Source organism: Micropterus dolomieu, linkage group LG20 (genome assembly GCF_021292245.1).
Source record: "Micropterus dolomieu isolate WLL.071019.BEF.003 ecotype Adirondacks linkage group LG20, ASM2129224v1, whole genome shotgun sequence".
Taxonomy (NCBI): Eukaryota; Metazoa; Chordata; class Actinopteri; order Centrarchiformes; family Centrarchidae; genus Micropterus; species Micropterus dolomieu.
In genome coordinates this window covers 3215873-3224454 of record NC_060169.1, presented here as the reverse complement: position 1 = coordinate 3224454, position 8582 = coordinate 3215873, and positions in this window count along the sequence as shown.

The window sequence follows — 8582 nt, the reverse complement described above, 5'->3', positions numbered from 1 at the left end:
TGCCTTTTTTCAGGTCAGAGCAACTGCCCTTCAAAATTCCTGTGCACGTCCCTGCATCTGACTGAGGTATTTTTCTGTTATATTACCTATATATCTATTGTATTACCTGCAATTTGTTTGATAATGACTATTTTGAACATTCCAGGCTAAATAGCCCGTTGTTATGGCTGGAGCACATGGACAGTGATGGTCTAGGTGGAGACCGGTATGGTTCTAACACATTTAACTGCAGCAACTATACACTGCTAAATATTTAAGCTAGACTTCTCAAACTTTTCTACAAAGTACCCACATTTGTTTACTACAAATGGCACCAATTCAATCAGAATATCACAGACCTCACGAGTTCATCTCATACATCGTGTTCCTTTGTTACAGGGGAGATTCTAGGATCAGGATCTTTAGGGGTGCTCGGCCCCTAATGAGAATGTAGGACGCATACAATGCCTTGCAAAAGTGTTCACTAACTGGTGGAGGGAATAAGTAGGCCTAGAGAGGAGCTGGTGCAGTCAAGAGCGTCACTTTGTCTTGAAAAGTGGTGGGCTCAGATTAGGGGCGTGATGACATATCATTCATCATTTGGGCAGGAGCGTCGGTACAAGTAGCGCCTTTACTAGTTTAACTACATTTCTCAGTAGCTTTGTGGTAGCGTCGCTATTTTCTGAATCAAATAATTGACCGAGTAGCGCGCTAGCTTCCGCACACGCTACGTTTTTTCAAGCATTTCTGAAGGATCAGTGAGTGACGTCACACACGGACCTGTAGGCCTGATGCAGCCGGTGGAAGCGCTTCCGTGTGACGGTGACATCACGTACCGATCCTTAGGCTGATGACTGCGACTTTGCTGCAGGGGAATAAAGGGAAAGGCATTGCTGAAAAAGTTAGAGAAAGCAAAAAAAAAGAAGGTGCTGATTTTAAAGTGTTAGCCAGCCTTTTACTGAATCACATGACGGAAATATCAGGAGATAAGGTGGGCGTTAGGGTAAACAGACTGCTGTAGGGTGGAACACAAGCTTCTATTTCAGGCACTCACATACTTAGATGAGGTTTTATGATAATAATCTTTTCTCTACATCTATTCAAAACTACTGCTGGACCAAACAGCTCAGCTGCAGCAGCAGAGTGAAGTGCAGTGTCGGTATTTCTACTGCCATTACAATACACAACAACTCTCCTCTGTGCAGGGAGAGGAGACTGAAGGACACGTGACAGCTCTGCAAAAAAAAAGCATTAAACAGACACAGGCAACAGCGTATAAAACACACACACACACACACCATAAACAAAAACAACAACATTTGTAGAGAGCAAGACATTAGTGTAATGTAGCAGAGTGCAAAGGATGTTGGAAGAAATATGTTTGTGCAGAAGTTGTGTACATGAGTACATGTTTTGAATTACATGTTGTACAGATGTAGATGTCATAGTCACAGGTTATTGCACAGTGATTGTTCCTGCTACTGTGCGTCAGATGTTTCCTGTTCATCAGAGTGATGGTATGTGGAGAGAAAGTGTTCCTCTGTCTGCTTGTTTTGGCATACAGAGCTCTGTAGCGCCTCCCAGAGGGGAGAAGCTGGAACAGGTTGTATCCGGGATGTGATGGATCTGCAGTGATGTTTCCTGCCTGTTTCCTGACTCTGGACATGTATAAGTCCTGAATAGAGGGAAAGTTGGCACCAGTTATCTTTCCTGTAGTCCTGACTGTTCGCTGTAGTCTGCTCCTGTCCTGTTTGGTGGCCAATACGAACCAGACAGTGAAGGACGTGCAGAAAACAGACTGAATGATGGTTGTGTAGAAATGGATCTGCAGCTCAGCAACACACCCCTGGAGGGCACCAGTGCGGGTGCTGGATGTGATGTGCCCCAGCCTCACAGTGCGGCATTAGGATCTGGATACTTTTTACACCACTGAACATTTGTGAGTTATATATGTGGATTTCAGCTCTACCTTTCACACCATCCTCCTGGCTTTGCAGCAGTACAAGCAGAGTGTACCTGACTCCACAGACTTTCTATATGACAGGAGGCTGCATGTAAAGCTGGGAACACATGCCTCTGACACCTGGACCATCAGCACCGGTTCCACAGTCGACACTGTGGAGTCCTTCGGCTTCCTGGACACCATCATCACCCAGGGCCTCTTCAAGAACCCTAAAGCATAGGGTATTTCCATCCTGCAGGAGTTGAAGAAGTTCAACCTGCCAAAGACAATGATGCTGCACTTCTACACCACCATCATCGAGTCACCTCCTCCATCACCATCTGGTACGCTGCTGCCACTGCCAAAGACAAAGGCAATACTTAGGCAGCGTATTATTTGCACCATCCCACCAGGACCTGTACGCCTCTTGGACTCTGAGGAGAGCGGGAAAGATTGTGGCTGACCCCTCCCTTTCCCGGACCCAAACTATTTCAGACACTCCCCTCAGGAGGCTGCAGTCCATCAAGACCAAAACCCTCAAGAACAGTTTCTTTCTGTCTGCAGCTGGCCTCATCAACAAGGTCCAGGTCCCCCACTGACTCTGCCCCCACCCCTCCATGTAAACATGGGACTCACCAGTCCCTGCACACACTGTAATTTTAAAAACAGCCAATCTATATTATTCTTATTGTTTATTTAGTTTTTTTTTTTTTTTTGTATTTATTTAGTAGCACAAAGACAAATAAAAATATATAAAAAATACATTATGAATTATGCAGGAGAGGTAAGAAACCCCCAAAGACATATAGTGAAACCTCCCCTCTAGATTTTCTGTTGATATTATACAATATTCTATCCATCGTCAACCGCTTATCCTGTGTACAGGGTCGCAGGGGGCTGGAGCCAATCCCAGCTGACATCCGGCGCAAGGCAGGGTACACCCTGGACAGGTCGCCAGTCCATCGCAGGGCCACACATAGACAAACAACCACCCACACTCACACCTAAGGACAATTTAGGGTCACCAATCAATCTAGCCTGCGTGTCTTTGGACGGTGGGAGGAAGCCGGAGCACCCGGAGAGAACCCACGCAGACACGGGAAGAACATGCAAACTCCACACAGAAAGGCCGGGGCCACCGGGGTTTGGACCCACGACCTTCTTGCTGTGAGGCAACAGTGCTAACCACCGCACCACCGTGCCGCCATTATACAATATTATTTTAGAAAAAATAATGACAACAATGACAAACAATGGGCGGTGGTGCAGTGGTTAGCACTGTCGTGGGTTCTAACCCCGGTTGCCGCGGCCTTTCTGTGTGGAGTTTGCATGTTCTCCCCGTGTCTACGTGGGTTCTCTCCGGGTGCTCCGGCTTCCTCCCACCGTATAAAAGACATGCATACGGTCTACGGGTAGGGTTCAACTCCCCACTGTGACACATCCACCATTGTGTCCCTGAGCTAGACACTTAACCCCTTGTTGCTCCAGAGGCGTGCGACCTCTGACATGTATAGCAATTGTAAGTCGCTTTGGATAAAAGCGTCCGCTAAATGTAAATGTAGCTGACTTGCCGGGTGCATCTGTAATTCACATTAACTGTCATTTTAACAGGGCTGACAATTTTGTCTAGCGAACAACAGAGAAAGTGAACAGCCGACTCCTAATAAGCTTTTTCAACGGTGCTGGTTAAATTTACACAGTGTCGTGGGTACGAGTCACTCGAGCCTGATTGACAGGTCGCCATGGTAACGACTTGTCAATCACACATAATCCCGCCCTGAAGCATACTCTGCTTTTTGGTCTATGTTCCTCTAAATGGGACCAGAATTCACAAAATGAACATCATGCTGTGTTGAAGAAGACTTGAAACTAGCGACTGAGACCATAAACTCAGTAGGAAAGTGTTTACTGAGGGAATAAATCAGTTGAGAAGTAGAAACATTTTACCATCATTTCTAATGGAGCCAAACTTCTTTTTGCAACCAGAGGAGTCGCCCCCTGCTGGCTGTTCGATAGAATGCAGGTTTAAGGGACTCCAACATTGGCCTCGCTTCATTATGTAACCTTCACCAATAGATGCCACTAAAACTTACACACTGAACCTGCTGTTGAAACAGCTTGAGAATCTGTTTTTGATTTAGTGTCTCTTTTTGATAAAAAACAAAATGCTTTGCATGATTTTATTAAGAGCACCAGGAGGTTTCTACAGTTATTTAGTGTCTGGTTTTACTTTACAGTGCAGTGAACCAGAACACTGTGCTACAGCAGGTACTTTTCCTGCGACAGGTGACAGAGATCCTGAGAAACACACTCACTGTGACGCCGGCACAGTTTTCATTTTGAATAAAAGCTAACGATGCTGCAGGGAAATAATGAGACCCAGTAACACGACAGGATCAGACTTTATGCTGTGTACTCGGGGATAAATTGTCTTAATCCCTCCGGTGTGTCTCTCGGGCCGCTGCAGGTCTGGATTACCAGCTGGGCCTGCAGGGCACACGGAAAAACAAAACTGTCACAACCACTGTGCATGAACTGGAAACAGGCAGGAAGGAGGCATATATTCAGCCGGAGTCTCATGGACGCAGTTTAGTCTGCACATAAGTCAAGTCCTGAGAACACCTATTTTTATCACCTGTGCAGATGTCAAATCAAAATTAATTTTCTGCTACTTTCCATTTCTACTCTATTATATTTCAGAGGGAAATATGTGTACATTTTTCTCTTGTAGTTACTTTACAAATTAACATTTTACAAAAAACATCTAATAAGATAAGGAAATAAATCCCTTTTTGTATCCCATGTGAGCCTAGTATGTCTGTGGCTCACAATCTTTTTGGCTTGTGACCTCTTAAAAAAAGCAGTGCTCTCCTTGTCATATGTCATATGTCTTTATTAGCAGGTCCTCTAAACAGTGACTTTTTTTATCTCCTCAGATGGTTTCATTTAAATAATTGTTTAAGGCACAATGAGATAAATGTGTCCAATATTTCACAACCAAAGTTGTTGTTTTTGTGTATCAGAACCTTCTTTTCTTTCCTTTCCCATTAGGTTGGGGGCCATTGGACTAAACTAGCTAACTGTATATAAAGTAGTTAAACTAATGTTATATATAAAAATAAATCACTTTAAGTAGGATTTTGAATATTCTTGCATTAGTGTAGTGGTACGTAAAACGGTCATATTAAGCTTTTTTTTCTCTCTCCTTTTGTTAAATATCTTTTTTGTGCATGTAATATGTTGTGAAAAAGTCCCCATCTCCCACAGAAAACACTGCTCTGAACTGCCTGAAACAGCTTGACTGTATCCAGCCCATTTTTTCCCCGTAACCTTTCTGTGTCACTTTGTAACACGCATCACAATCTTCACAAGTACACCTAAAGAGAGAGCTGGCAGCGTGAGCGCAAAGCTGACGGTGTGAGCAAAAGACTGATCAGAGAGAAAGCAGCAGAGGGAGCTGTAAACAAAATGACTGATTATCAAAAAAGCAAAAAGACCAACAGTTTTTTTGCAAGCTATATGATTTACTTAATTAAGTAAATTAAGATAAAAGTTTTTTCTTCAGTTAGTTTTATTCTCTCTCAAATTCTCATTTATTGTTTGATTTAAGGAGTTTTGTTTGACTAAATTGGTGATATGATTCCATAAGCACCACGTTATGTGCAACTCCCAACAAAGATGAATAGAAGTGAGATGCTTCACTCTAAAACAGAGAGTCAGCACACAAAGAATCAGAATCAGAAGGAGCTTTATTGCCAAGTAGTGTTTTACACATACGAGGAATTTGCTTTGGTGTTGAGGTGCTACACGTAGACAAACACAAGTTGACATAAATAAATGTAGAAATATATTAATAAGGAAAAATTTAATGCAAGTTATATAAGAATAATAAAAGAATAGAGAAATATAATAAAACTATTTGCAGAGAAGAACAATGTGGCAGATATTTAAATGTACATTAGTCCAGTTTGTGTTGTGCAGACGTATTGCAGTGGAAGAGAATATTGTGTACATAAATATATAAATCGACAATATAAAAATATAGAACTACTATTAACAACAAATACTGTATGTTCAATGTGCCAGGTTGGTGCATGATATGAAATGAAATAGTATTTACATGTTCAGAGACATCTGCATTATTTGAAAAGGGGGGAGAGTCAGTGGGGGACCTGGGTCTTGTTAATGAGGCTGCAGACAGGAAGAAACTGTTTTTGTGGCGAGAGGTTTTGGTCCTGATTGACCGCAGCCTCCTGCCGGAGGGGAGAGTCTGAAACAGTTTGTGTCCGGGGTGGGAGGGGTCAGCTGCAATCTTTCCTGCTCGCCTCAGAGTCCTGGAGGAGTGGTGTCATCCGCAAACTTCAGGAGCTTGACAGACTGGTGACTGGAGGTGCAGCTGTTGTTATAAAGGGAGAAGAGAAGGTGGGGGGGGGGACGCAGTCTTGAGGGGATCCAGTGCTGATGGTCCTGGAATCAGAGAGATGTTTTCCCAGCTTCACGTGCTGCTTCCTGTCCGTCAGGAAGTCTGTGATCCACCTGCAGGTGGAGTCGGGCACGGTCAGCTGGGAGAGCTTGTCCTGCAGCAGGGCCGGGATGATGGTGTTGAAAGCAGAGCTGAAATCCACAAACAGGATCCCGGCGTAGGTTCCTGGGGAGTCCAGGTGCTGGAGGATGTAGTGAAGGACCATGTTTACTGCATCGCCTACAAACCTGTTGGCTCTGTGGGCGAACTGCAGGGGGTCCAGGAGTGGGTCTGTGATGGATTTGAGGTGGGACAACACAAGGAACTCAAAAGACCACAGAGGTCAGGGCGACGGGCCTGTGGTTCTTGTTTTTTTGGGGACAGGGATGATGGTGGAGGCTTTGAAGCGGGCCGGCACATGGCATGTCTCCAGTGAGGTGTTAAAAATGTCTGTGAACACCGGAGACAGCTGATCAGCACAGTGCGTGGGGAGACAGAGTCCGGCCCAGCTGCTTTGCGTGGTTTCTGCCTCCTGAATAGTCTGTTGACATCCCTCTCTGAGATAGAGATGGGGGATTCAGCCCTGACCCACCATTCCCACCATTTCACCCTCTCCCTCCAGAAGTGGCGTCATTTGCAGAGAACTGGGGCCGTATTACAGAAAGTTCCTATCTTATGTTAAGACAGGAAGAGTCTAAGATAGGATTTTTCCCAATTTGGTATTACAGAAGCAAATCCTAACTAACTTTAGGAATCCTATCTTATCTATTTTATCTCAGGTTTGGAAATCCTAAATACTCAAACCAACATCGGTTATCAACTTTTATGTCTGTTACCTACCAACCCATGCCACTTTTCTCATCTCGCGAGCTAAACAGCTTTTAATCGTATTTCTTGAATTTAACAATCTCCTATCAAAGACTTGCATTACGATGGGCTACTTTTGGTACATCAAGCGTGTTACATAATAATGAGACATTATATAGCGTTACATCCCCCACACATCAATTAATAAGTTCTGTTGATATTTTGTTGATTTTGTAAAAGCAATTAAAGAGCAGCCGTGTGGATTAAACACTACCTGGTGGAAAAGTAAAAGTTAGGACAGCTTAACAGTTATCCTAAAGTTAGGAGAGTTTATTTTGGATCTTATGAAGTTAGGATGCTTCTTTAATACACTTTTCCTATCTTAAGGTAGGAAATGAACATTGACTCAGGAACCCTTAACTTAGGAATCCTAACCCGTATTACCATGGTTACCAATCAGTTAGGATAGGATCTGCCGGTTAGGAACTTTCTGTAATACGGCCCTTAGAAACGATGACGCACGCTCGGCTCTCTGATTGGGTCTTGCAAAGCAGAAACACGATGCTGCTGACCGGGTTTTTGACATCGTATTTTTATTAAAATATTCTGTACCGTGCAAATAACACTCATCTGCCTACACTTGTACTGTGCATGTCGCCGTTTATTTGCAATGATTCCCAGTCTGTTTTCCGCCACCACACTCCCATGTTACATTCAGTATCAGTCCCAGCTCGTTATTGGTGCATGCAACAACAAAAAAAAACTGGGCTGATGCTTAGTCTGTATTTATTTATTCGTTCGCCAAATCTTCTGCAACTACAGAAGAGACCATCTGCTTCATGTTTACACCGGCACACGCGTGCCCAGCGTACTTGAACGGTACCTAGCTGTGCTCTTTCAGTCGTTTTAATGTAGACAGAGATCAACTCCAAAACATAGCTAAAACGCTGGTGTGGACGGAGATCGTATTCGTTTTAATTCTCCGTTTGTAAACTAAAACGGAGTAGTGTGGATGGGACCTAAGTCTCTCTGAGTACAGCCGTTTAGCTTCTCACACCTACTTGCTAAACCTGTACTTTAACGCCCTGCGCCCGGCCCTGTCCCGACTCCTGAATGCCTTCTCCTCCTAGTGAAAAAGTGAAAAGACGTACTGCAGCATGATTTAACCATGTAGAACTGTTCTGGTTCAACCTCTAAACACAACCATGAACCTTAAAATGAGCATAATATGACCTCTTTAAGATCTGAGTACTTCTTCCACCACTAGCTGTAGAAATTTATTTGCCTTACTTGGCCGGTCTTTGGACGCACACAAGCTCTGACCTGTCGGCAAGTCAAACGTTTAAGGTGACAGTTCAGTTCAGGTAACATTCCAGCCACATTCTAACCAAA